The 27,885-nt window shown below is 47.3% G+C and overlaps 1 protein-coding gene and 1 non-coding gene across 2 annotated transcripts in view; both read right to left on the bottom strand.

Annotated features, from left to right (window-relative positions):
* The window catches only part of RSPO3 (R-spondin 3), a 530,784-nt gene that overhangs the window by 476,450 nt on the left and 26,449 nt on the right, over positions 1-27,885 (bottom strand). The gene's annotated exons all lie outside the window — the stretch shown is intronic.
* TRNAL-CAA (transfer RNA leucine (anticodon CAA)) lies at positions 25,182-25,263 on the bottom strand. Its single transcript has one exon. It is a non-coding gene; the product is annotated as a tRNA-Leu (tRNA).

Genomic DNA, 27,885 nt, shown 5'->3' with positions numbered 1-27,885 from the left:
GAAAACAAATGCATTTGAAGTTACACTTAAGGCTGCAGTATTTAGATGGTTTAATTGAAGCTCAGCCAATAGTGATTGGATGAGCATAGTTAAGATTGGTTAAACATGTACTGAATTAATTTTTACTTCATTTACTCTTCTTTGTCAGCATAATGTCTTTAAATAGGTAGGTCCCTGAAACCTACATATTTGCCATTAAAATATTTCCAATTGTATTATTTATTCTTGAGAAAAGATCTCCCTTCACTTAAATCAAATTTCAACTTCGAATTCTATGACTGCTCATCCGCAGAAAGAAATCTGTTTACTACCTGTCAGAACAATGTGCACAGATGGGCACTAGGACCCTGCACAGACCAGATGGGGAGGGGATCTGAACACTGGACACCACTTCCGGGAAGGGAGAGGGGACATACGCACTCGCAGGAAACCACGAGGGGAGTAGGTACCTGTGTGCATCGTGTTGACCACCCAGAATAAAGAAGAGTTTGGCACACCCTTACTGACCTCCTTGTATCTTCCTTAGGGGCTGGGGCATAGGTGACACCACACCTGGTGACAGAAGGTGATGAGCTGGTGCGTGGCACAAATAGCAGTGCACCATGACACATAGCATTAAGAAATAGCACCAGTAGCCCACCATGGTCCGCCATACCATCACAACATAAGGTGCCCTACCCGAATGCGCTACAACACAGGGTACTCACAGTGAAGTCGGGAGCCCATCCCGGTTACACACCTTCATGTGACGAAGGACGAAGTCAGCAACATGCCTACACGCAAGCAGTAAGCACCGCCGTGTCCTTTGCAGCTGTTTGAGATTCCTGCATTGATCTCTGGTACACATGAGATCTCGCAAGAGTGTGGCCATCTTAAAGTCAGGTGCATCATCCAATAGGCAGTGAGGAAGCACCAGCAGACATTTTAAAGGCCGGCACACCTGCACATGGTCACCAAGAGAGCAATGCGGCCATTTTGAAGTCAGGCAATCAAACTGACTGAGCATTGAGGTGGCCGTTTTAAAGCCAGGCACTCTCCAGGAAAGCAGATACAGCAAATGCACACAATACAAAAGGAAAGATAACACTACTAACTGCAGTTGGGGAAGCCCAAGGGGCAAACACATTCACTTCTAAGCACATAACACAGCCAAAAAAGGGTTTGCTACCAGTTTGCCATAGTCATAACTGAATAATGCAATAAGGGCGCAATTCCAAGAGTGATCTTACGATGCCCTCTGCGTTTTGACCTCTCTGGCTCTCAAACGAAGGGTGCTCGCTGGGAGAAATGGATCAGGCACTTTGAACCCTATGTGCCCTTTACCGGCAAAAAACACATGGGTGAACAGACCAGAGACCTATTCCTAAACCAGGTTGGTGATGATGTGGAAGATCTGCTTGTGATTTTACAGTCTGACTCAATTACCAGGCACAAAGGCCTGATAACATTTCTCACGGTCAGCTTCGACCACCAGCGAAATGTCGATTTTGAATGTTACTCGTTCAACGCGGCATGCCAACGAGCAGAGGAGTACCTCAACGATTTTATGACTTGGCTGTGCAAACTAGTAACCTACTGTGAGTTGGAAAAATGTGACAATGAGGCAGAAATAAGGCTGCGCATCATCGAAGGATGTCACTCAACTGGGTCCTGCACAAGAATACTGATGGAAAACCTACACACCGAACAAAGTACTGACCATGGGGTGAACAGAAGCCAGGGCCCCATCGCATGCTATTCACTTGGGAGTACGAGGCCAATTTAACAGGCTAATTGCGTGGCTGGGAGCAGCAGCAGACATGGGAAGTCATTGCCGCTACTAAAGTAGAAACATGAATGGCCATGCTATCGCGCAGTTGGAATACCCGCATGATTATGCCTTCCTGGCCTTGGGGCACAAATGTCAGAAATGCAACCTTGACAATCACTTTACAAGTGTTTGCATGAGTGAACACATCAAGTCAGAGAGAAGGCACCTGCCAGATCATGAATGACCTCGAGTCAACATGCACGGCATCGGGAAGAATGCAATCACAGATCATTCACTGACTCTGAGGCATCTAATACATGAAGGACCACTTAACGTTTAGACCTGATGTCGCATATCCCAGCACAATAATGCATATCTGAACATGTCCAGCTCACTGACAAATGACAAATAGAGATGACAGCGACAGTGGAACTTCAAGTCGGAAATCACACAATGCAATTTGTACTTGATAGCAGAGCCACATGCAATATCATGTGCGTGTCGTAGTATGAAAAAATTAAACACAAACCTCAGTTGTCGCCCTCCACTGTCGAATTCTTCACATGGGGTACGAAGCAACATGTTGTGAGCATAGGGTAATTGGTGGAAACACTCACATACAAGTAAACATCCATACAAGAAGCTGTGCACGTCCTACGGGAAGACATTCCAGCGCCGTGTTTGCTCAGCAACATCATTACTCAGGTGATGGCCACCTAGTCATAACATATCACATAGCTGAGTAACACAACATCCTGAGAGAACATCCTGCGATCTTCAAAGGACTTGGGAAGCTGAAAGACATGCAAATGACCCTTAAAATCAAAGAAGCAGGCAAACCAGTGGCTCAAAATCACTTCTGAGTTCCTGTACACCTCCAACCACAGGTGGAGGAAGAACTAAAGAGCTTGCTAGCACAGGATATCATTGTGCTTGCAGATGGACCAACTCACTGGATGTCCCACATTGTGGATGTGCTGAAGAAAAACACGAAAAATATATGCATCTGTGTCAACATGCGTCTACTGAACATGGCCATCACTTGAATAGCATGATCAACTGTCTTTCTGTAGCCTGTGTGTTCTCAAAACTATTCTTTTTCAAAGGCTATCACCATCTGGAGCTGGACTGGCAGTCCGGCTACATTACCACATTCTCCACCCACCTGGGGCTATTTCTCTACAAGTGATTAAGCTTTGGGGTGTCTTTGGCAGCTGAAATATTTCAGGAGATGGTGCAGCGAGTGATTAGAGTTGTAAAAAACTACAACAGTGATATCCTTGTATTTGGTTGCACAAATAAAGAGCACGACAAGGCACTGAGGGAGGTATGCAATCAGTTGCAAATTGTTGGCCTGGCACTGAATGAGGGCAAATGCAAGCTGGGAAAAGGAGAACTTGTTTTCTTAAGGCACATTTTCTCCCAAAAAAGAATGCAGGCATACCCCAGCAAAGTTTAAACGTTCAACAAAACACGGCCCCCAGTGGACATAGCAGAGGTGAAGTCATTTCTTGGTTTGGCGAGTTACTGTGCTCGCTACATCAAAGACTTTGCTAAATGAGCACCCCACTTCGTGAACTGACTAGACAAAGGAAGCCATTCCTCTGGATCTCAGAGTGTGAGAAGGCATTTGAGGACATTCGGCATGTGGTCACAGCCATACTGTACACCACCTCACCTACTTTGATGCCTCCCTGTGCACTGAACTCTTCATAGACGCCACCCTGGTGGGGTTAGGATCCATTCACACACAACATAAGCCAGGAATAGACTCACCAAGGCACATTGTTATGTATGCAAGGAGGAGCCTGCCAGACATAGAAAGGGCTACTCCCAACCAGAAAAAGAGAGCCTAACTGTAGCATGACAGACCACCAAGCACTGGTCATGATACACAACACAGTGCATCAAAAGGTGGGGGATACCTCTCAGGGACTACAACTTCAAAATAGTGCACAAACACGGAAAGAGTACAACCCTGTCGACTACATGTTGCGGCATCCGATACCCTGTGCAACAGAGACATCCTCCATGGCTGAGGAATACCTCAATTTTGTGCTGTGACAAAACACACCTAACCCAGTCACGATAGAGGAACTGGTACAGGAAACAATGAACAATGTCACATTCCAAGCGGTCAAAACACTCATATAGCAACAGAGGTAGAGGCATGTGAACAACGGCAGCCCAGTAAGTGAAGGGGTCAGAAGACAGGATATACTCACCTTCAAACAAGTACAGAAACAGCTGTCTGAAACAGAGCGAGGAATACTTCTTCAAGGCACCAGGATAGTCATACAGAAGACCCTTCAGCAGCAGATGGTCAGCCTTGCACATGAGTCTCATAGAGGCATATTGGCAACAAAAGAAAAATACTGAGAGAAAAAGTATGGTTCCCGGGACATGATCATGAACTGCTATCTCTGTCAGATGACGGGAAGACCACCCAAGCCAGAGCAACTGTACATTTCTGACCACCCTAAGGATATGTGGACACCACTAGCCGCAGATTCTTATGAGTCATGGACACCAGTGGCTACTTGATGGTCGTCAACGATGAATACTCTCGCTTCCGCCATAGTGCACCAAGTGTCATCAACATCAGCAACTGCCACCCTACCAATTCTGAATGATATCTTTGCAGCCTGGGGCACCCCCCTGACACTTAAGACAGACAATGGACCACCATTCTCAGGAGAAGAATTTCACAAGTTCATGGTCTATCTGAGAGGCCACCATAGGAAAATAACACCTCTGTGGCCACAAGGAAACAGCATGGTGGAAAGGTTCATGGGCAACATAAAGAAAGACATCCAACAAGAAAAACTGATGCAGAATATTGTGGGCCAAGTACTGTGCCAAATACTTTGGGATTACTGCAACACCCCACACAGCACCCCGTGGTGGTGCCTCGCATACCTGGGAGGAGCAAGCAGGACCCGCCTGCTTCAACTGAAAGTCAACTTCCCGCCTGAGCATAGTGACATTGCCGCACATGGCCAAGAGGAAGATGAAACAACAAGCTGACACAAGGCGTCATACCACAGCATCTGGACTAAAGCAGGGAGATCTAGTCCTTATGCCCCAAAAGCAAACAAAAATCAAACAGTCCTTTTTCGAGCAAGCAACTGAAGATAAACGTCAAAGGGCCCATGGTCACAGCAGCAACAGGATCCTACTCCATCACTTGAAACAGCTCTCACTTCAAAGAGTTCAGAACATCAGATGTTGATGAAGGAGATGCCAGGTCATTGCAGATATGACACATTCCTGTGATTTGGAATTAACGCAGCGTGGCTTGCGGCACCGTGTTGCGTTTATTCCTTGTAAATGAGGCCCTCAGCATTTTGTAAAATAATTTTTTTAGACCTTTAAAAAAGATGTTTGTGTAATTGCGGTTTTGTCTGCATTTGCATGTAAAGATTCCAAGTGAAATTGTACAATCCCCTCGCAATACCCGAATTAAAGAACCTGTTCCCAACAATTTACTACAGAATGCTTTTATTAGGGGATGTATAATCCTAAACAACGCCCCTCCCCTCCCCTCGCTGAAGCTACGTCCCTGAGCTTTGCAATGACAAACCTGTAAAAGTTTATTTTCCCTGAACCTGTACTTGCACGAGGGGATGAGTAAAGTGGAAGTGGATGAGCCCTGACAGTGCACCGCCGCAAATGTCTACGTTATTTTCCCTCAATAATGTCCCTCCCTAAGACACAAGATTATGTTATTTTTAATAGGGATCAGGCTACCGATTCATTCATAGATTTGTGCTGCTTCATGACATTTTAAATGGTGCAGACATAAATGTACAATGCTGTTTTATATTCTATGTGGCTTAGCCCCTCATGAGTGGTCTGAAATAATTCCTGTTTCTTCACCTCAAAATTAACCTAGGAGATCTCGGTAATGCCTGGGTGGGCAATTTAGCTAATGGGAATTATGAGTTTTTAAGCAATAACAAAGGGGTATTGCATTTACAGTGCTGAATTCCATGTGTTTCCTTGATATTAATCCAGGAGACTTCGCCTGCTTGCAGAGTATTGAGGCCAAACCATAGGTTTCAGTTTGCACTCATTGCAGAAGCATCTGAGGTCAGTTTCAATGAAAAATGTGTTGATTTACCAATCTTGACACTCTGACTCCCTCCCAGGCTGGATTTCAACATGGAGTAAGCAAGATCGAATGTCACGTTTAGACGCAAAGGGGGAGATTTACTCGTTTTTCACATAGCGCACTACAGCAGCGGTAAATGCTGCGCTGCGCTGCACTGCGCAAAAAGGAAAAAGGAGGAGAGTACCAAATTTACTGAAATAAGGCACTCTCCTCCCTTCTCCCTAGCATCGGCACTGAAATCAGCTGCTGTGCGCCATCGAGACACCTTCGCACAGGGTGTAAGGGTGTCTCTGTGAGTCTAGCATAGGTTTTGTATTGGAAGGGTACCCTTCCAGTACAAAATACTATGCTGAGACTCCATTCAAACCTTTCCCTCTTTGTATGTGTGCTGTACAGTCCAGCACACATGCAAATTTGGAAAAGGAAGAAGAAATTAAAACATTTCTCCTTCCTTGCGCCTACTTTGAAAGGGTGCAGTTTTCTGACCGTAAAACCAGTCTACTTTGTTTAGTAAATTGGGTTTAGCATCAGAAACCATGGGTGGTTGCATGGGAACGTCCATGCTCCACCCATGGTACGCAATAGTGGCGCTACGTAATACAAAGCAGCACTATGCGCCGCTTTGCATTACTTTCACGTTATTTTCAGCACTAATCAAGTTTAGCGCTGGCAAGTAAATCGTGAATAAAAAAATGTTGCATTTTGTGTCAATTTTGTGACCCAAGGTTGGCGTAAAATCTCAGTAAATCTCCTCCAATGTGTTCATAATAAAGTAGTTTCAAATAATAAAAGTACTGCTATGTGTGGCATTGACCAACTTGAAATCAGATTTTGATATTGTGACAAGCGTAAATCTTTGGAAAGTCCTAAAAGAATCGGAATGCCATCTTACTCATCCAAACATCAATCCATAAGAGCAAATTTGCCAGAGTGAAATGAGGCCCCACGGGTGAAACCAACGGTGCTTTTCTGAAGTGCAGAGGGATGTGATATGGTGCCCAATAGTGCCAATTTTGTTTTGTGTTATTTTCTAGAGCAGTTATCAATACCTGCAAACTAGGAAATGTATCATCATATATACTGCTTTTTACAGAGGACACCGTGCTTCTTTATAAATGTCAGACGGCGTCGGACTTAGGGTCTGAATTGGAGTTTTGCTTACAGGGTACTCTGCCACAAGCAAAGTGATATGCCTTGTCTGCCAAACTGACAGTCTGCCCCCTCTATTTACAGTTGGGCAGACTTCCACATTTCCCACTGTGATGTCTCCGGGCTCTACAGGCAGAAAATCTACATCGAGATAGTGATGGAGCAAGGTTTCGCTCGTAAAGAGACTTGCTCGGATTCAATCCTCTCGAAATGAAACGTAATGCACTAATAAATATGTTTTGTATTACTAATAATGCACCACACAACATTTCTAGCATCTGGAGGAAGCTTGTCAATGTGCTTTTAACTAACCATAACTCGAGTGTCCTAAAATGGCCGTCGCAATGTAGGAATTTTTCTGCGCATGCGTCTGTCACACTCACGTGACATGACGTATTCTTGCTTTGGTGGGAAATCTTTGCTTCTGCGCACTAGAACTAAAAATGGCTGCTCTATGTTTTCATATGCTAACGCTTGCATTGCTGCTTTTACTAAATTGTTTGTTCTGCCTAATTCCTAATGCTGTAGTTAAAATAAAGTAATGGGAATTGATTAAAGATAAGGGGTATACAGTGCACTCATTTATTCTTTGTTCTACAACAGTTTTTCTTTGACTTTCTTATTAGCGCGTATTTGGGCCTGATATATACTTGCTGCAATCCATCTTGCAATCCTGCGACAGCGCAGAAGAGCTCAAGAGTCCTCAAGTCATGGCATTGCCTGAAGATGCGCCTGGGAAACTCACCCTTCGACCTCTCGAGAGGAAGCTAAATTGAACATTTTACATACAAGGTACTTGTTATTGAAACATCCATTGTCGGGTGCAATAAAAAGTGCATGGGAAAATAAAATGATGGGAGGGAACATTGATTTGAATATGTGAATAGAGTGACCTCATAACTGGTGGTGTGATCAATCAATCAATCAAGAGTATTTGTAAAGCGCACTACTCACCCGCTAGGGTCTCAAGGCGAAGGGGGGGGCTGCTACTGCTCAAAAAGCCAGGTCTTGAGTTGCTTCCTGAAGGAGAGATGGTCCTGGGTGAGTCATAGGTGGGTGGGGAGGGTGTTCCAGGTCTTGGCCGCCAGGTAGGTGAAGGATCTTCCTCCGGTGGTGGTTCTGCGGATCCGTGGGACGGTGGCGAGGGCTAGGCTGGCGGAGCGGAGCTGGCGGGTTGGCGTGTAGAATGTGAGGCGGTTGTTGAGGTATTTGGGGCCCAAGTCGTGGAGAGCCTTGTGTGCGTGGGTGAGGAGTCTGAATGTGATCCTTTTGCTGACGGGGAGCCAGTGTAGGTCCCTCAGGTGGGCAGAGATGTGGCTGTGTCGGGGATGTCCAAGACGAGTCGTGCTGAGGCTTTCTGGATGCACTGGAGTCTTTTTTGTAGTTTGGCGGGGGTCCCAGCGTAGAGGGCGTTCCCGTAGTCCAGACGGCTGGTGACGAGGGCCTGGGTGACCGTTTTCCTGGTTCCAGTGGGGATCCGGCGGAAGATCTTACGGAGCATGCGGAGAGTGTTGAAGCAGGAGGAGGTAACGGTGTTAACTTGCTTGGCCATCGTGAGGGAGGAGTCAAGGATGAAGCCCAGGTTGCATGCGTGGTCCGTGGGCTTGGGTGGGGGGCCCAGAGCAGGGTGCCACCAGGAGTCGTCCCAGGCGGAGATGGATGGGCCGAGGATGAGGACTTCCGTCTTGTCTAAGTTCAGTTTCAGGTGGCTGAGCTTCATCCAGTCTGCGATGTCTTTCATACCGTCCTGGAAGCTGGCTCTGGCGGAGGTGGGGTCGTTGGTGATGACCTCTCCTCATCTTTTGACCAATCAAATTGAGGGAATACGCACATTTGCAATATTCGGGGGTGGTACACTGCCCTGGAAAATGGTATAACTAAGGTAGGCTTAGCTAGTTAGATTGCCCGACTTGTCCGAATAGCTGACCTGTCACGGACCCAACGCACTCAATAGGCAATCGAGAGCAGAGATGCTGGCGGAGCACTCTGTCAGAAGAATCGCTCACCCAATCGGGGTTGTGGGAAGGAGTTCGATAACCCAATCTGGGAAGGAGTTCGATAACCCAATCGGGGTCTGAGTGTTAGCTGCAGAGAGGGTTGCAACGCTGGTGTTGCACTTTTGCTGTGGGTGCCGGTCCTGACCTGCGGTGGTCCTGTCCTGATCCAATTTGACCGTACTTGTCCTGATTCTGGCCTGCACCTGTCCTATTCTGTTGGCACCTCAACTATCGGGGGTCCTGTCCTTATCCTAGCCCGTGGCCAGGGTTGGTCTTCACACCATTCTAGGTAACTATAAATCAATGTGGGTATTTCATTGTAATGTTTCCCTTTTCTTACCCTTCCTATGTTTCAATGCTTAAAGAAAATCTCATAATATTTTCACATAATCTTGCCTTGATCGTATATTTTATAATTGAATGCACTTTAATCGAATTGGTATGGACTCTAACATTTAAGAATTTACATAGATAAAGTGTTTAAACCTTTCATGAGTCTGTGGTTATTTTATAAATGCAAATGTTTATTTACTGCCTATTATGCTAACACCCTTGATCCCTTAGGACTCTAGGTACCGGTGACTAGGATCGGTAAGTCAATTGGTATAGGTCCTAAATGATTACTTAAAAATTTCTGATTAGCGTAGGTTTACTGGTTCAAAGTGTGTATGGGCCTAGGTGAGTATGGTAAAAGCGAGCAGGTGAACAGGCGCTCTATCAATAGCCTGATGGAGTTTCCTTTCCAGTGGATACCATAAAAGCTCTCTAGCATCGACTCATTGAGGTTGGACCATAATGAGGTGAAACTTCTGCTTTGATTGTTGTACCATTTCAGCAACACTGAAGGTTTACCAAGCCATAGCTAAGGACAACAGTCTTACCTCCTCAGCTCCTCATATACCACCAAAGTCTACATGTGTTGCTTACACTTATTCATAAAAGATGGCAAACTATCACTTGGCTTCATAATCATTTTTTTCAAATTCTTATACCTACCTTTATGGGTGACATTTTGTATATTTTTCAAGTTTATGTACCTATACATATTTGTAGAGTGCAAACATAGCTTGAGAGTGCCATGTGCAGAAAGGCGGGAAAACTGAGTTATCATTTAGGATTGTTTACAATAAAGCATGTTGCTCATGGTCATGAATCCAATTGTGTAGATATTTAGTGATCTCCGAAGAGGTGGGTCTGCGACCCCATTTTATTTGCAGTAGGATTTGGTTAGGTATTATTTTGATGGAGTTGTTGTTCCTGATCAGAGCAGTATAGCTGGAGATGGCTTGTCTTCTTTTTTTTTTCATAGCTACATTTTTTTTTGTTTCCAGTCTGATGCTGTCCTTTCTTCTAGGATGGAGTTGTCGTCCTGAGGTAGTTTATTTATTTTCCAAGGATGGAAGGGTGCCTGTTCTGGTGGCCTTGTACATGATGATGTATGTGTTCTAGACCGAGGATGATGTGGGCTAGGAGGTTTGAGCCATCAGGTTGGAGTGATAATCTGCAACTTGTTAGGGCATTTGAAAAGACAAGCTGTGATACCCTGCAACTACTTTGAGCCTTTGAAGAGACATGTTGATACATATAGGATGCCCTTCAGGGACGCTAGTGGTGTCATGAAGATTACAGATAAGGTCATTGCCTTGTCTAAGTGGCTTCAATTGTGACCGGCACCTGTAATACAGCCCTAGCCAGGATTGTTTGCAGAACTACTGTGCATGTGAACAAAACATCTAAAGACCAATGTTTTGGGACATTTTATTAGGATATCTAAGTGACTTTGGAGCTTGTACAGTTTAAACATATCCTCATCTTAACTTAATATTCCAAGTTAGAGGATAACTCATGTTTAATAAAATGAGTTACCACAGAAGAACTGAACATAGCCCTAGCTACTTGGCCATAACACATGAATGTATAAAAGGCCCATGGGCTCATGTTTTTACATATGTTCAATAGAGTCAAAATATGCAAGTGAATTGTGCAACTAATTCATATTTTTAAATCTCGCTCCCCTTGCTTCACCAAACACTTTGAATCTCTATCATTGCACACTTAGACTTACTGAATAACTGGAAGCCATTCACTTTAACACGGAGGTGAATCTTACAATGGATTAAAGGGGTTATTTACTCATTATGTGTACCTATTTCAATATGCTATCCAATTGTATGCTTAATGTCTCTCATGGAAACCACCATTCTCCTTCTGCTTTGGTTCAAAGTATTGACATTTGTCAGAGTAGTCAGCTTTCCTCTTGCATCTAAATGCACTTCTTTTACCTGCGAGCTTGCTGGCACTCATTTAGTTGTATTTCTGAGGAAATTCTGAAAACAATGTGGTCAAATTGTGCCTTTCCTACCTCATGGGTGAGTGCTTCAACTCACTAATAACACGCTATCCGGGAAGCCGAGAAGTATAAGGCCTCCATATATATTTCTTTGGTCTTGACGAAGGCTACCTGAAGGGTCTGTTCCAGGCCGAAACATGTTCACCTGCCCAATAGGTGTCATGGACCAGTGGCTCATCCACTAAACACTGCTTTGTTTTTAGACTTATCCCTAGCCTACTCTTTTGACCCCAATAAAGATGCACCAAAAGTATAGGAGATCATTTTAATCCATTCATCACTGTCAACATCTACCCAGCCTCCCTCCCAGTAGAGGTTTTGATGTCACATACAGAATGGGATACTCAAGTGACAAGACTCGATGATGACACTATCCACCGACCCACACTAAGCAGGGATTACATACACAGCAGTCTGTGAATGTGTGGTTGAGGGTCTCTGAGACCAAAAGTTCTGAGACTCTGGTATTGAGACTTATGTGGTTAATTCCCTCCTTTCAGATAGATAACCATTACCTCCTAGAAGCAGAATGAACCTCTTCTTCCTACCTCCACTTTTTTGATCTGTACTTAATATATGCAAAACAACAGTTGATGGACAGAATGCAGAACAATGTCATACATTCACCCCAGTACAGTGATCTGGGCCTAAATCCATCGTTTTTTTGCACTAAACACCACCCCAGTTCAGACATGGCCATATGCAAATCAGCCTTGACCCTGTGCCTCATGGGAACAGTCCAGCCCGAACTGCCAAGCCATGTCTTTCCTGGACCGGAATCAAGCATCCTAGGACCGGTTTCTGGCTATCAGCCGTCTTCAGCCAGGATAGCTTGACTCCAGTGGTGTGGAGAGCATGGGACTCACATCTGAGCATACCCATCCCACTCGGGGTGACACATGCAAAAACAACAGTTGATGGACAGAATGCAGAACAATGTCATACATTCACCCCAGTACAGAGTTCTGGGCCTAAATCCATCGTGTTTTTACACTCCACACCACCCCAGTTCAGACATGGCCATATGCAAATCAGCCTTGACCCTGTGCCTCATGGGAACAGTCCAGCCCGAACTGCCAAGCCATGTCTTTCCTGGACCGGAATCAAGCATCCTAGGACCGGTTTCTGGCTACCAGCCGTTGTCAGCCAGGATAGCTTGACTCCAGTGGTGTGGAGAGTATGGGACTCACGTCTGAGCATACCCATCCCACTCGGGGTGACAAATGCAAAAAAACCAGTTGATGGCCAAAATGCAGAGCAATGTCATACATTCACTCCAGTACAGAGATCTGGGCCTAAATCCATCGTTTTTTTGCACTCCACACCACCCCAGTTCAGACATGGCCATATGCAAATCAGCTTTGACCCTGTGCCTCGTGGGAACAGTCCAACCCGAACTGCCATGCCATGTCTTTCCTGGACTGGAATCAAGCATCCTAGGACCGGTTTCTGGCTATCAGCTGTCTTCAGCCAGGATAGCTTGACTCCAGTGGTGTGGAGAGCATGGGACTCCATCACCGTTCTTTAGCCCTCGGGCTGGTCTGTTTCCATGAGGCACAGGGTCAAGGCTGATTTGCATATTGCCATGTCGGAACTGGGGTGGCAGAGTGGGCTAAAGAACGGTGATGGATTAAACCCAGATCTGTTGACTGGGTGTGAGTGTTTGATTGGTTCAGATACTCCGTCCATCACCACCCCCTTTTGTACTGCTTTGTTCGCCATAAGTTGGCAGGGTATGCTCAGACGTGAGTCCCTTGCTAACTTTGCCACTGGATTCAAGCAAGCCTGGCTGAAGACGTCTGTAATGCCAGAAAATGGTCCTAGGAAGCTTGAATTCTGTCCAGGGAAGGCATGGCTTGGCAGTTCGGGCTGGACTGTTCCCATGAGGCACAGGGTCAGACTGATTTGCATATGGCCATGTCTGAACTGGGGTGGCAGAGTGGGCTAAAGAACGGTGATGGATTAGCACCTTCGCTGCGGCGGCTATTCCACCGCAGCGCTAAGGGGGCAGGGGGCCACGCAGCGCTCACACGCTCGTGACGGAACTGCTCCTTCACCTGCCTCGGGTGAGCTCTGCTGATGACGGAGAGGTTCCGTCATGGCCCCGCCCGCTCAATAGAACACCCAGTGCAGGCGCGGAATCTGCGCCGCGCAGGCGCGTCGGGCGGGCCATGACAGAACCGCTCCGTCATCAGCACAGCTCCACCGCGGCTGATAAAGGAGCGGTTCTGTCATCAGAATCGAAGAGGTTAAACCCAGATCTGTTGACTGGGTGTGAGTGCTTGATTGGTTCAGATGCTCCGCCCATCACCACTCCCTTTTGTACTGCTTTGTTCACCATAAGTTGGCAGGGTATGCTCAGACGTGAGTCCCTTGCTCACTTTGCCACTGGATTAAAGCAAGCCTGGCTGAAGACGGCTGTAATGCCAGAAACCGGTCCTAGGAAGCTTGAATCCGGTCCAGGGAAGGCATGGCTTGGCAGTTCGGGCTGGACTGTTCCCATGAGGCACAGGGTCAGAGTGATTTGCATATGGCCATGTCTGAACTGGGGTGGCAGAGTGGGCTAAAGAACGGTGATGGATTAAACCCAGATCTGTTGACTGGGTGTGAGTGTTTCATTGGTTCAGATGCTCCGTCCATCACCACCCCCTTTTGTACTGCTGTACTTAATATAGCCTCACCAAATGACCAGACGATCCTTTCATTCTATTTTTTGTAATAAGTTCTCTAGATCAATGTTATGCAAGAACAGTTTGCATATGTTGGTGCCTTTTTGCTGCCAACAGTCTATAAGTAGAACTTATTATCAAATGAAAAAACTGATTGATATATACTTAGATGGAACAATCACAGGAGGAACATACCTTTCTCCTGAAAGTTCATATTTTCCAATATTGTTTGACTGCATTTCTTCTTTCATCATCATCATCATCAGAAAACGTTATTATGATCACCAGGATCCAAAAAAGTACACACAGCACAGGTATAAAAACAGTATATAAATTTTAGGAAATGTAAACACATTTTTTTTAAAACAGTTCATTTAGATAGAGTTAGAAATGGAATTTCTGGTTGGCTGAGGTTTGATTAAAGCCAGGCAGAAACCACCACTCTAGTCAGGATAAGGGAGTTACACTGCTAAAATAACCCCTGCTCACCCACTTGGTAGCTTGGCACGAGCAGTCAGGCTTATCTTAGAGGCAGTGTGTAAAGCATTTGCACATAACCAACAGTAATACAGTGTAAGCACTACAAACAGACACCACACCAGTTTAGAAAAATATCCAATATTTTTACATACTTAAACAAGAACAAATACGAAAAAATCCACAGTACAGTACTTTAAAATTTGTTGTGTTGCAAAATGACTTTAAATTGTCAAGTTACATTGAAAAACACAGTTCGTATGAGTCGGTAGCTGGGTCCGAGCCTATCGTGATGCTGGAAACAACAGAGTCTCGCAGTTGCAACTGACCGCGTCGGTACGGGCCAGCAACAGCAGGACATGTTCATTCACAGTACCTTTCTTAGTGCAGCTCACATGGAGGTTCAAGTCGGTCTTGGCATCCATCGCGGTTGCGATGCGAAGTGGAAGTGGTGCACAGTGCGGTGCCTCTCGATACAGTGCAAGCAGCGGCTCAGTCACGATCGTCCAGACGGCGTCGGTGAGACCAAGGCTCGATGCGGTGCTGGCAGGTCATGGTGCAGGTTACAGAGCAGGTCGTGGCGTTCGTCGCAATTACGGTGCAAAGTGGAAGCAGTGCACGGTGCGGTGTCCCTTGATGCGGTGCAGGCAGCAGCTCGGTGACGATCATCCAGACGGCGTCAGTGAGACCAAGGCGTGCGGTGCAGGATGAGACGGTGCTCAATGCGGTGCTGGCAAGTTGGGATGCGAGCAACCGGGCTGGTTGGCGGGAATTGGTGCTGGCCGAGCCAGACAGCTGTAAGTGAGGAGGCGGTCACGGGTGTCGAGCCAGCAGAGACTGTGTCGGTGAGCCCAGGCCAGCGAAGTGAAGCGAGGTGATGCAGGTTGCAGTGCCTCTCGATGCGGTGCAGGCAGCAGCTCGGTGATGCAGGTTGCGGTGCCTCTTGATGTGGTGGAGGCAGCGGCTCGGTGACGATCGTGAAGACGGCATCGGTGAGACCAAGTTATGCTGCGTAGGGTGAGACGGTGCTTTGATGCGGTGCCTTCAGAGCACAAGGCCGGCGACAGAGTCAGTGATGGAGTCGGTCACAGTTCCCTCTTCTCTGTGGCAACTGAAACAACTGTTCCAGGAGCGGTACCCAGAGGTTGGTCAAGTCTTTGCAGTCCATGAGACTTCTTAACAGGAGGCCAGTTCGGTTTCAGGCCCTTGGAGATACTCAGCTCAAGTAGAGAAAGTGCAGTCCAGTCCTTTCACTGACCAAGGCAGAAGGAGCAGCTGCAGGCCAACCCAACAAAGCAACAACACAGCAAAGGAGCAGTACTCCTCCTGGCAGCTCTTCCAACTCTTCTTCTTGGCAGGTTCCTTGATGCCAGCGAGATCTGAAGTCTTGGGGTCTGGGTCCCAATATTTATACCAGCAATTGCTTTGTCCTCTGAAGGTTGAGGGGTCTGGACCTAGTTCAAACCAGTTTGGGGTGCATTCTGCCAGGGTGCACCATCTCTCTTTGTCAGTATGGGCCAGGGTCCTCAAACACACCACAGGTGTGGAGCCAGCATTGGGGAAGGCAAGTCCAGCCCTATTCAGACCCAGGTGTAACTCCTCCCATTCGTCTATGTGTAGATGAGCCCATTCAGCCCTGCTTACTCACCCTGTCTCCCCCAGCCCCTGTCACTCACAAACCTGATAGCTAATACACAAGCTAGCAGAGGCAGGCTGGATGATTAGGTCAGAAAACACCTACTTTCTAAAAGTGGTATTTTCATAAACAGAATGTTAAAACCAACTTCACTTAAAGATGTATTTTATCATTCTGGGTTCAGGCATACTAAACTCGAATTCCTACCATGTTCCCTGAGTCAGTTAAGATCATAAGATATAATGATCAAGCTGCCCATTTTGGCCTATGGAGAACAGGCAGCCTTGCAATAGTGAAAACAAAGTAGGCTGTAATTCACTATCAGGACATGCCACACACACCAGGGCATGTCCTACCCTTTACATACAATGCACCCTGCCCATGGGGGTACCCTGGGCCTACCTAAGGGGCGACTCACATGTAGAAAAGGGAAGGTTTAGGGACTTGCAAGTGGATGCACTTGCCAAATCGACATGGCAACCCCAGGCTGCGCACAGGCTCCGCAATGGCAAGCCAGAGTTACACTTTACGGGCTGTTTGCATAGGTAGCACAATCCAGTGCTGCAGCCCACCAACAGCATTTGATTTATAGGGCCTGGCACTCACAGTGCACTTTACTAGGGACTGACACATAAATCAAAGATGCCAATCATGGAAATACCAATCCATAACACATTTTGGGTGACCTAGTTTAGGACACCCCCCGCGCCGCACGGCCACCAGCTGCTACGTGTGCCTCCTGCCTGCCTGCCTCGCTGCCCTGGCCGCCGCCGTGTGACCACGCCCCCTGCCACCGAGTGGCGTGGTCTCCTACGGTTTAGCGCTGTGCTCGCCTGACCTGCAGGCTCCTGTACCCCGTTCTCTTGCTGTGTGCCCCTCTGCTATTTTGCTCAATTGTACTGTATTGTGAATTTGTATTTTTCGCCTGTTTCTCGCCCCCCCGGTCTCCTCCCTACCCGCTCCCCGCTTCCCGCCACCGCCGCTAACCACACCCCCTTTTTCTTTCTGTACCCTCCCCGCTGCCGCCTCCCAGCTGCTCCGCCCTCCCTCGCACTTGGCCATATATGGCGACCGTGCGACGCAGGTGAGTGTGACCTAGTTTAGGACACCCCCGCGCCGCACGGCCACCAGCTGCTGCGTGTGCCTCCCGCCTGCCTGCCTCGCTGCCCCGGCCGCCGCCGTGTGACCACGCCCCCTGCCACCGAGCGGCGTGGTCTCCTACGGTGTAGCGCTGTGCTCGCCTGACCTGCAGGCTCCTGTACCCCGTTCTCTTGCTGTGTGCCCCTCTGCTATTTTGCTCAATTGTACTGTATTGTGAATTTGTATTTTTCGCCTGTTTCTCTCCCCCCCGGTCTCCTCCCTACCCGCTCCCCGCTTCCCGCCACCGCCGCTAACCACGCCCCCTTTTTCTTTCTGTACCCTCCCCGCTCCCGCCTCCCAGCTGCTCCGCCCTCCCTCGCGCAGCGGTCACGCGCAGCGGGAGCGCCGATTGTGCGCCGAAGGCGCGCCAAAGGTAAGCCCGTCTGCGCCCGTCCGCGCCTGGACCGCGCCCAGCGCCAGGACCCCTGGCCCCCACCGACGGAAGACGACCCGACTGTCCTACAACGCCACCGAACTCATCGCACTCAACACCGGCGGGATCCCTGGATCCTACCGAGCCACTCCGAGACGCACCCACGGACCCTCCAGCTGCCACGCCTGCAAGTTCACCTCCATCCGGACCTGCCCCGCACCAGCACCCGCCAAGCCGAACACCAGCAGCAACCACCTCAAGTGCATCCTGCTCAACACCCGCTCCGTCCACAGACACGCCATCGAACTCTGGAACCTCCTCGACACCACAGCTCCTGATGTCGCCTTCCTCACGGAAACCTGGATGAACGACTCCTCAGCACCCGACATCGCCATCGCCATCCCAGAGGGATACAAGATCACCCGAAGAGACCGCGTCAAACAGACGGGAGGAGGCATCACCATCATCCACAGGGACACCATCCACATCACGACCAACACCGACGACACCCTGAAAACCGCCGAACACCTACACTTCCAGATCCGCACCGACCCGAAGACCACCCTCAGAGGCACCCTGATCTACCGACCCCCGGGACTACGCACACAATTCAGCGAGGACATCGCCGACTTCGTCAGCCCGCATGCCCTCCCCTCCACTGACTACATCCTCCTGGAGGACCTCAACTTCCACCTGGAGAACAACAACGACCGCAACACCATCACCCTGCTCGACAATCTCGCCAACCTCGAACTCAAGCAGCTGGTGTCCACCCCCACCCACCTCGCCGGACACACACTCGACGCCGTCTTCTCATCCAGCAAAGACATCGCCTTCAGCCACGCCACTGGACTCCACTGGACGGACCACAGCTGCGTCCACTTCACCTTCAGAAGAACGACGATCCACCAACACCAGCAACCGGTCGCTCGAAGAAGCTGAAACAAGATCACAGCCGACCAGCTCGCCGCTTCCCTGAGCCAGCACCCCCCCGCCAGCTCAGCGAACCCCAGCCAGGCCGCCGACAACCTCACGAAGTGGATCAACAACTGCGCGGACGAACTCGCCCCACTGAGGACCCCGCCCAGCAGACCCGGCAGCAAGAAGGCGCCATGGTTCACTGACGAACTCAAGAGCTCCAAGAACTGCCGAGCCCTCGAGAAAGCCTGGAGAAAGGAACCAACACCGGACAACATGACCGCCCTCAAGCTTGCCACCCGGAAGCACCACCAACTGATCCGCGCCACCAAGAAAATTGCATTCAAGGACCGGCTGGACAACAACGCCCACAATTGCAAGGAACTCTTCAACATCGTCAAAGAGCTCTCCAACCCCAACGCCGGAAACAACGACATCACCCCATCGCAAGACCTCTGCAATTCCCTCGCCTCCTACTTCCACAACAAGATCGCGGACATACACAACAGCTTCAGCACTCAACCGACGCACGCCACAACCGAACCACCGCCCCCCCCACCACCCTCCGCGCCTGGACTCCGATCAGCACCGAAGACACCATCCGCATGATGAACTCCATCCACTCCGGATCTCCGACCGACCCCTGCCCTCACCACGTCTTCAACAAGGCCGACGCTGTCATCGCACCCCACCTGCGGGACATCATCAACACCTCCTTCGACACCGCCACCTTCCCAGAGAGCTGGAAGCACGCCGAACTCAGCGCCCTACTAAAGAAACCTACAGCGGACCCCACCGAACTCAAGAATTACCGCCCCATCTCGCTCCTCCCGTTCCCAGCCAAAGTCATCGAGAAGACCGTCAACAAACAGCTGGCCGCCTTCCTCGAGACTAATGGATCCCTCGACCCCTCACAGTCTGGCTTCCGAGCAAACCACAGCACCGAGACCGCCCTCATCGCTGCCACCGATGACATCCGAGCCCTGATGGACAACGGAGAAACAGCGGCCCTCATCCTCCTAGACCTCTCCGCAGCATTCAACACTGTCTGCCACCGCACCCTAGTGCAGCGTCTCAGCAACGTCGGAATCCAGGAGAAGGCACTGGGATGGATCATCTCCTTCCTCGACGGAAGAACACAGAGAGTCCGTCTACCACCGTACAAGTCAGAGGCCACCAAAGTCATCTGCAGCGTCCCTCAAGGATCCTCGCTGAGCCCCACCCTCTTCAACGTCTACATGAGCCCCCTCGTGTCCATCGCACGCCAACACAACCTCAACATCATCTCCTACGCTGACGACACCCAGCTGATCCTCTCCCTGACCAACGACCCCGCCGCCGCCAGAGCCAACCTTCACGAAGGGATGAAAGACATAGCCGAGTGGATGACGACCAGCCGCCTGAAACTGAACTCAGACAAGACGGAAGTCCTCATCCTGGGTTCCTCGCCCTCCGCCTGGGACGACTCCTGGTGGCCCCCCGCCCTGGACAGCGCACCCAAACCGACAGACCACGCACGCAACCTGGGCTTCATCTTGGACTCCTCCCTCACCATGACCAGACAAGTCAACGCCGTCTCCTCGTCATGCTTCAACATCCTGCGCATGCTACGGAAGATCTTCCGGTGGATCCCCACCGAGACCAGGAAGACGGTCACCCAGGCCCTCGTCACCAGCCGACTGGACTACGGCAACGCCCTCTACGCCGGAACCACCGCCAAGCTCCAGAAGAGACTCCAGCGGATCCAGAACGCCTCTGCCAGACTCATCCTCGACATCCCATGACACAGCCACATCTCCGGACATCTGAGAGACCTGCATTGGCTCCCCGTCAACAAAAGAATCACCTTCCGCCTCCTCACCCACGCACACAAAGCCCTACACGATCAAGGCCCGAGCTACCTCAACAACCGCATCAACTTCTACACTCCCAAACGACATCTCCGATCAGCCAGCCACGCCCTCGCCGCCGTCCCCCGCATCCGAAGAATGACAACAGGAGGAAGGTCCTTCTCCTACCTGGCCGCCAAGACCTGGAACTCCCTCCCTCCCGACCTGCGCCTGACCCAAGACCACCTCTCCTTCAGGAAGAAGCTCAAGACCTGGCTATTCGAGCAGTGGCAGCACCCCCCCCCCCCCCCCCCCCCCCCCCAAGCGCCTTGAGACCCTCCGGGTAAGTAGTGCGCTCTATAAATGTCTGTGATTGATTGATTGATTGATTGATTTTATACAGGAGCTCTTGCACTTTACCACTTCACAGCAGTGAGGAAAGTGTGCAGAATCATTACACCAGCAAAAACAGACTCAAAACCGGGAGTTCAGAAAGCAAAAAGTCAGGGGAAACACACCAAAAGATGCCAGGTCTAACAGATAGATATGCCAAATAGGAGTTACGAAAATGCAACATATTTGTTTCTCTCTAAAAATATTTAAAAGAATTTTCATTTGGGAAATGTGCAAAAGGGCAATGTACAGTAATTCTTAAAAAGAAAAGTGCTTCATACAGGTATCTTCCCACGCCTGATCCACAGTGCAAAACAAAATCTAGAAAGACCAAAAACTATTGGTCTTCGGGTATCAGTGCACAATATTCTTAATACGTCGAGATAGTGGCCCGAACCAACAAGTCTACACAAAGAGAGTATCCATTTTTTCCTCAGTGATGAATAATGTGGACAGAAGAAAAGTAAATGGACAATCGATTCTGGGCAGGCCTTATATGCAGGGCACAGGTCATCCTGTGAAGCACTACAACACAACTTAGAGCTAAATAATCTTGTGGGCAAGGTCTTGTAGCGGAACTAGAGGAACAGTTTATGTGTCAAGTGTAGGGTAATTTCATCAATAGTTGGCTCAAATAGTGGAGCAGATTTAAAAGTCAAAAAGTCTTTTGTCAAACCTATTGAGGAATCTGCCAACTCCCTAATAAGCATTTTTTCCTAATATAGTTCTTTCAGCTTCATCCTCGATATTTGCAACATGTTTTCTGGGTTGGACCAGAAGGACTGAATTCCCAATCTCCCCAATAGTTTGTGTAGACAGATAAACCACCTGATCGATGTTGCCTGGGGACATTTCAGGAGATCTTTCAAAGCTTCTCGATAGGACTCTAACTCTTCCACTGTCCATAACCTGAACCAGAACATTAATAATTTACAGTTCAGCTTGTGCTTTGGCTGCCTGTGGGCAAAATCTAAGTGGAGGGGTTTTAAGGGGCAGCTAGCAGGAAGATCGACCAGTGATCTTAGGAAGCGGTTTTCTACAATAGTTTGGGGAGATTGATTGCCCGTGCCCCATAGTTTGGCACCATTAAGTACCCCTCCCAAAACCTTGAAATTATAAATTTCAAGTGCAGGTGCAATTTGTCGAGAAACCTTCTTCCTGTGTATTTTACTGATATGGGCACAGTAGGGAATTTGTTGTAGCTTTTCCTTTTCCATTTGTGGGCCCCAGTTGATACATATGGACAGGCGAATGCCAAAGTAGTCGAAACTTCAACTTGCTCCAAATTCATGCTACCAACCCACACAGATCTAGTTAATGCGGTTTTTCTTCCTTTGTTAAAAATCATGTACTTGGTCTTTGTCTCATTAAGAATCAGACCCCTATCATTGCAGCACTTTATACAATCACTTAGGAGTTGTTGAATGCCTTGTGGTGATTTAGGAATTAAGAGGGTGTGATCTGCAAATAACAATGCAGGCACTCTTCTCAAGCCAATTTTCGAAGCAGCACAGACATCCCTATCTAGGAAGTCAATAACTTCATTTATAAAAAGGGTAAAAAGGGTGGGTGCCAACACACATCCCAGTCTCACTCCACGTTGGACAGGGAAGGTTTCTGTTATTTGGTGGTTCGCACCCCACCTAACCTGTGCTGTGTTATCTGAGGGTAGTTGAATTAAACTATTTATAAGATTAATAGGTAGGCCCATCTCTTTTAGCACCCCCTTAGTCTGGCACGTGGGACAAGAACAAATGCAGTGCGCAGATCAACAAAGGCCACTTATAATTTGCCCCCCTTAACAACCACTTCCTTCCAGTAGGTATAAATAAAGCAGAAAACCTGATCCAAAGTGCTTACTTTGGTACGAAAACCCGCCTGGAAGTCACTCAGTACTTGGGACTCCATCATCCAATCCTGTAACCTTCCTAGGACCTGTTTACAAAAGATTTTTGGGAGAGAGTCAATAAGGCTAATCGGCCTATAACTCATTGGCTTGGATCTGTCCACTTTTTTGTAGATGGGCACTATTTCTGTGATGTGCCAAGATGGTGGGATGGGAGCACCAGACAGAATCAAGTTTGTGATCAAATTTATATACGAGCTACAGAGCATTTTGTCCTCTCTCTACAGGTCATTGGGAATTCTATCTGGGCCTGGGGCACATGCTGGTACACAGGATGTGATTGCTATTTGTGTTTCCTCTAGTGTGAGCACCAGGCCACCTCTCTTCGTCCACTTTACCTTGAAAGGTCTAGAGGGGGTATGACCACTCACGATCCCAATCCTCAGTGAGATCTGGCGGGTGGAAGCAAGGGGTTCAAATGTACAATTGAAATCCCCTGCCACCAATACAGGGGCACTATTGAGCTATTTGGCTAGAGTGTTATCTTGTATTTGGATAGTGTTTGTTTCCTCTGAGGCACGGTCAACTCCATTATAGAGGTTAAAAATTCGGACTCTCCAACCACCAAAAAGAGTCAGTTCCAGGGCCAGGATATCCTGAGAGTCTACTTGGAGGAGCTTAACTTTGGACCCCAGTGTATTTTTTATCCAGGCCCCCTGTGGGTCTACTCCGATCTTTCCTAATCACTTCAATAGCGTAAGCGGAAAAGCCGCCTCTATAAGGGGTGACCAGACTGCAAGTTTCCTGAAACATCGAATGTGTCTACAAAACTACACCAGTCTGGGTCTGATTGCAATTTTAAAATCCCGGCCACATTCCATACTAGGATCCTTAGGTCAAAGACAGAATGTATTCTGCCTTCTGTCGTAAGGCTATGGGCTAGACCACCAATTTCGCAAACAGTCATGGGATCATCAACATCTCTTCCTTCTTCATGGGAAATATTTTCATAAAGAGTAACCACATCACATGTAAAACAAGCATAGCCAATAAATCTATCCTTTGGGACCTTATAAGTATTTAGTTATGCAGCAGATCCCAAAGGTGAGACCTATTGGCTATGCCAATGCTTGTTTTAAAAGACGTCTGGTGGACGGGGCAATGCAAAGAAAGGGAGAGAGAGATGTGGATGGATGGAGAGGACAATGGAGAATGGGCAGGAAGGGCTGGGGAATACACAGGCAAGGGAGAGTGGGAGGGCCTGGGGCATGCACACGGACATTAGAGGGTGGACGGGAGGGGTGGGGGTAAGCACATGGACATCAGCGGATGGACGGGACAGGTGGGGCATGCACACATACATCAGAGGATGAACGGGAGTGGTGGGGGCAAGTACATGGACTATGAAGGATAGGCTGGGGCAAGCACATGCACAATGGAGAGTGGATGGGAGGGGCTGGCACAAGCGAGCAGACAACAAAAAGGGAGTGGGAGGAGTGGGGGAGCGAGCGGGTGGGAACTGGTGTTAGCAGGCAGACCATAGAGGATGGGCTGGAGTGGCTGTGTTAAGCAAACTAACAAGTACATGGATAATGCAGAGTGGGTGGGAGGGGTGGTGAGGAAAACAGAGGGGGAAGAAATACACTATGGAGACAGCTGAAAAACGCACAAATTCTTGCAAAGACGGTAAAGAAAAAAGTAGTGCCTTGAAAGAGTTAGCAGTGGAAGAACACATTAAGAATTTCACAAATAGATGAGGAGGAAGGAAGCCTATGGAAATTGGCAAAGAAGAAGCAAGCATAGGACAGTGACACTAAAAACAGACTAATGGTAATCAAAGGGCAGCATCCAAGTCCCCTAGAAGATAACAAAGGGCCTGTCTTGTAAACCTAAAAAAGTATGGCAATCACAAAGGGTCTGTCTTGTGAAACCTAAAAAAGTATGGCAATCAGGCTACTATTCAATTTCACTTCTGCCTATGGGTTTAGGTTCAGACACAAAAGAATAGTGTTTCAAGTCACTTTAATTCAAGCCAGATAATCACAAGTAAAATGCTAGTGATAAAAAGCAACGCAGGCACGGAGAATATACCAGCAGTGCGATTGTTGCCATAAGTCACATGCTTCCAGACAATAATTAAATACAATAATTTGCAGTCCACTAATACACCTAGTATACATCACTCGACGTCTGTTGCAGAGCATAGATGCTGTTTGGTAATCCCGTCAACCTCACTTTTATCCCTCATCTCCCTTTATAGCGGCTTAGTAAAAGAGCCTGTGAAAGCAGTCAAAAACAGTTCAATTGCCTAAACAGGCATGCTTCATAACAATTGCAGTTATTGGCATCTGTTAGTGACCCCGGAAGTAGACAAGATTGGCCACTAACAGTTCAGCAGCACCCTGAGCCCACCCACTCCCTAAAATACGTCCTTGTGTGGAAATTGAATGTTTTAATCTGATTTGTATAATTGCCCTTTATCTCTGTGAAGTAAAGATTCACTCAGATGAACTGAACCATGTTCATTCAAAAGCGAGTCCTGCTGCGAGCAGGATTTGAATCTGCGTGGGGAAACCCCGTTGGATTTTGAGTCCAACTCCTTAACCACTCAGCCATCGCAGCGCTTTGAGAACAGAATCACTGTTGTTATATGTGTGCTCAAAGACACACAGTGATATCCCGTATTGCTGTATATGTTCATTGACCTGAAGTCTGGCACATCATGCTATACACTGCATATGTGACAGTAGGATCTCACGTGCACAGATACACAACGCCGTAAGGCGAATAGTACGTGGTAGCCACAGAAGCAAAAGTATACAAACACTGCATGCTGTTACCCTAATAGTCTGTATTTATGTGGTGAACATTGTAATCAGCAGCCCACTGGGGCCAGTAACTGCCAGATTACCACCACATGTACTGCACAGCACATATTTGAAGCATTTCGTTTCGATCGTGCACTCTCCCAATCAAAAATGGTGGAGAATGCACTCTATGAACCTTTCGGTTAGTACTTCTTCTATGTTTAGGGTAACAATGGGAATAGTCCCGTTTCTACTGCTAGAGGAACTTCAGAGCAGTAATGTTAATAGTCCCGTTTCTATTTTTATTAACAAACGGGCATAGGCGGCTCTCTTGTTAATGGCGGGTTATTTAAACCGCCCTCTGACATGGTAAGTTTGATTATCGTTTTCCTCACGGACAGAGATGTCGTGACTCTGCTGCATTTTGAGCATTATCCTGCTCCTGCCCCACATTTAGAAGGTAAGCGGCCTCCCTGACGGCTCCCTCATATGAGGGTTTCGACTTTCGGTAACTAATAATGGCTATTATATGCCATTTAGGTTAACATTTGAAAGCGAGTATTTTCGCTATACACGCTCCCACCAGCTTGTTTAATGAGCGTTTTTGAATTTTTTTCCATTGTTTGTAGCCTGATTGATTCGAGGAGGCCTCAAACGACAACCTTGCATTTGTTAAGAACAATCACTTATTTTTATTAACCGTTCTTGCAGAAGATACAGCTTTGCATTTTAAGGTATTACCTCCCATTAGTTATTGTGCCTCCGCTCGTAATTGGCAAAGCGTTGTAGGTATTTATATTGTTTGGTATGTCCCTTGCAGGAATCAGCTTGCGATATTTACTGGTGTTCGAAGACCCTAACAAATCTGTTGAGATCGTTGTGAATACAACAAATAGAAAGTTGCTGCCTAAGATACATTTTATCAGGTATGCAGGCGCACGACTCTTGCGTGTTCTTCTATCTTTCCTAACCATAGTACAACTTTATTTTGAACCACTTCCTCTGTTTCCCCCTCTTTCTCTCTAGACAAGAATCTATACCTAATATCTGCAGAGAAAGTGGAACCTTCATCTAGCAGGTGACAGGCGGTATCTATCAGGTACATGTCCCAAAAAGGTTTTGAGTTCTTCTTTTTCTATCGCCTTGCAACCGTGTGCATAGATAGGGCAACAGTATCCTTTTTAACTAGTGTGAAATAGAATGTTGACATTCATAGACATAATACCGTCGTATAGAGAGATCGCCACATGTCTCAATTGCTTTGGTGAAAGGTAAATACATTGTTACGACTGACAGCCACTTTTTAAGAAACAAATTTTTGACCTTTTTGAATGTTATTTGCGCTGTAGTTATAGAAGGCTGCGTATTACGCTGCAACCTAAAGGATTGAGCCAGATATACTGTTTATGAGGATGTATATACTTAGATCCTTGAAATACTGGACCGGTATGGATGGTACCTCCTTGTCCATTTTTCTAGATCATTCATTTATGTTGCATCCAATGTTCAAATGACTGCAATATTTCTTGCGCAACCCAAGTTCGCGTGGAGACTGCATAATTAACTTTGACACTATGTGTGTTTTTTTATACTCAGGATTGTATCTGCTCCGGTCATTGTTTTGCTTTGACTCTTGGATTCAAATTGATTACATCTTTAAAAGTCCTGTGACTCTTCTCAAACAGTGAGTCTTAACCAACAAATAAATATTGTGATTGATATTCTATGAATTATTATGTTCCTAAATGAATATTCTCATCAATCAGTAAAGATGTGACTCTTCTCAAACAGTGAGTCTTAACCAACAAATAAATATTGTGATTGATATTCTATGAATTATTATGTTCCTAAATTAATATTCTCATCAATCAGTAAAGATGTCCGAAAATTACATGTAGGGCGCTCCAATCCTGTGGCGTTTCCTTTTGTGTTTTATACCATTGGTTTACTTTTTCCTTCATGTTTCTTTGTCCTTTGTGCCCTGATATGAGTACTCTACAATTTGTATAACATTGCTTTATTATATAAGCTGTGGAAACAAGATGGAGATTAAATAAATTGACACCGAGAATGTTTAGTTATTTTTTGTACAGTGTATTATGATAATCAAATATGTGTTTTAAGATGTATTTTAGTTTAGCAGTGTAATTTTGAAAAAAATTGTAAAAGGATCTTCTTATATATATGTTTCAGATTATACTGTGTGGCTCCTGAAGAAGGCGTTGTCCACGCCGAAACGCGCGTCGAGTTTCACTCGCCACTGTTCTTGGACACCAACGATATTAAGTTGCCGGGGTGTCCTTATTTTATGACTAAATATCTTTGTATAAATGTGCATGGTTTTTAATTATTGTTGTGTCATCATACGGTTTTTGAAAGTTAGTAAACTGTATGATTTTTAACTGTGTTCATTAAAATTATGGTTGTTTTTATATAA

The sequence above is a fragment of the Lissotriton vulgaris genome, chromosome 6, assembly GCF_964263255.1.
Source record: "Lissotriton vulgaris chromosome 6, aLisVul1.2, whole genome shotgun sequence".
Classification (NCBI taxonomy): domain Eukaryota; kingdom Metazoa; phylum Chordata; class Amphibia; order Caudata; family Salamandridae; genus Lissotriton; species Lissotriton vulgaris.
The sequence above is the reverse complement of the archived record's forward strand: the minus strand, read 5'-3'. Positions and strand labels throughout refer to the sequence as shown.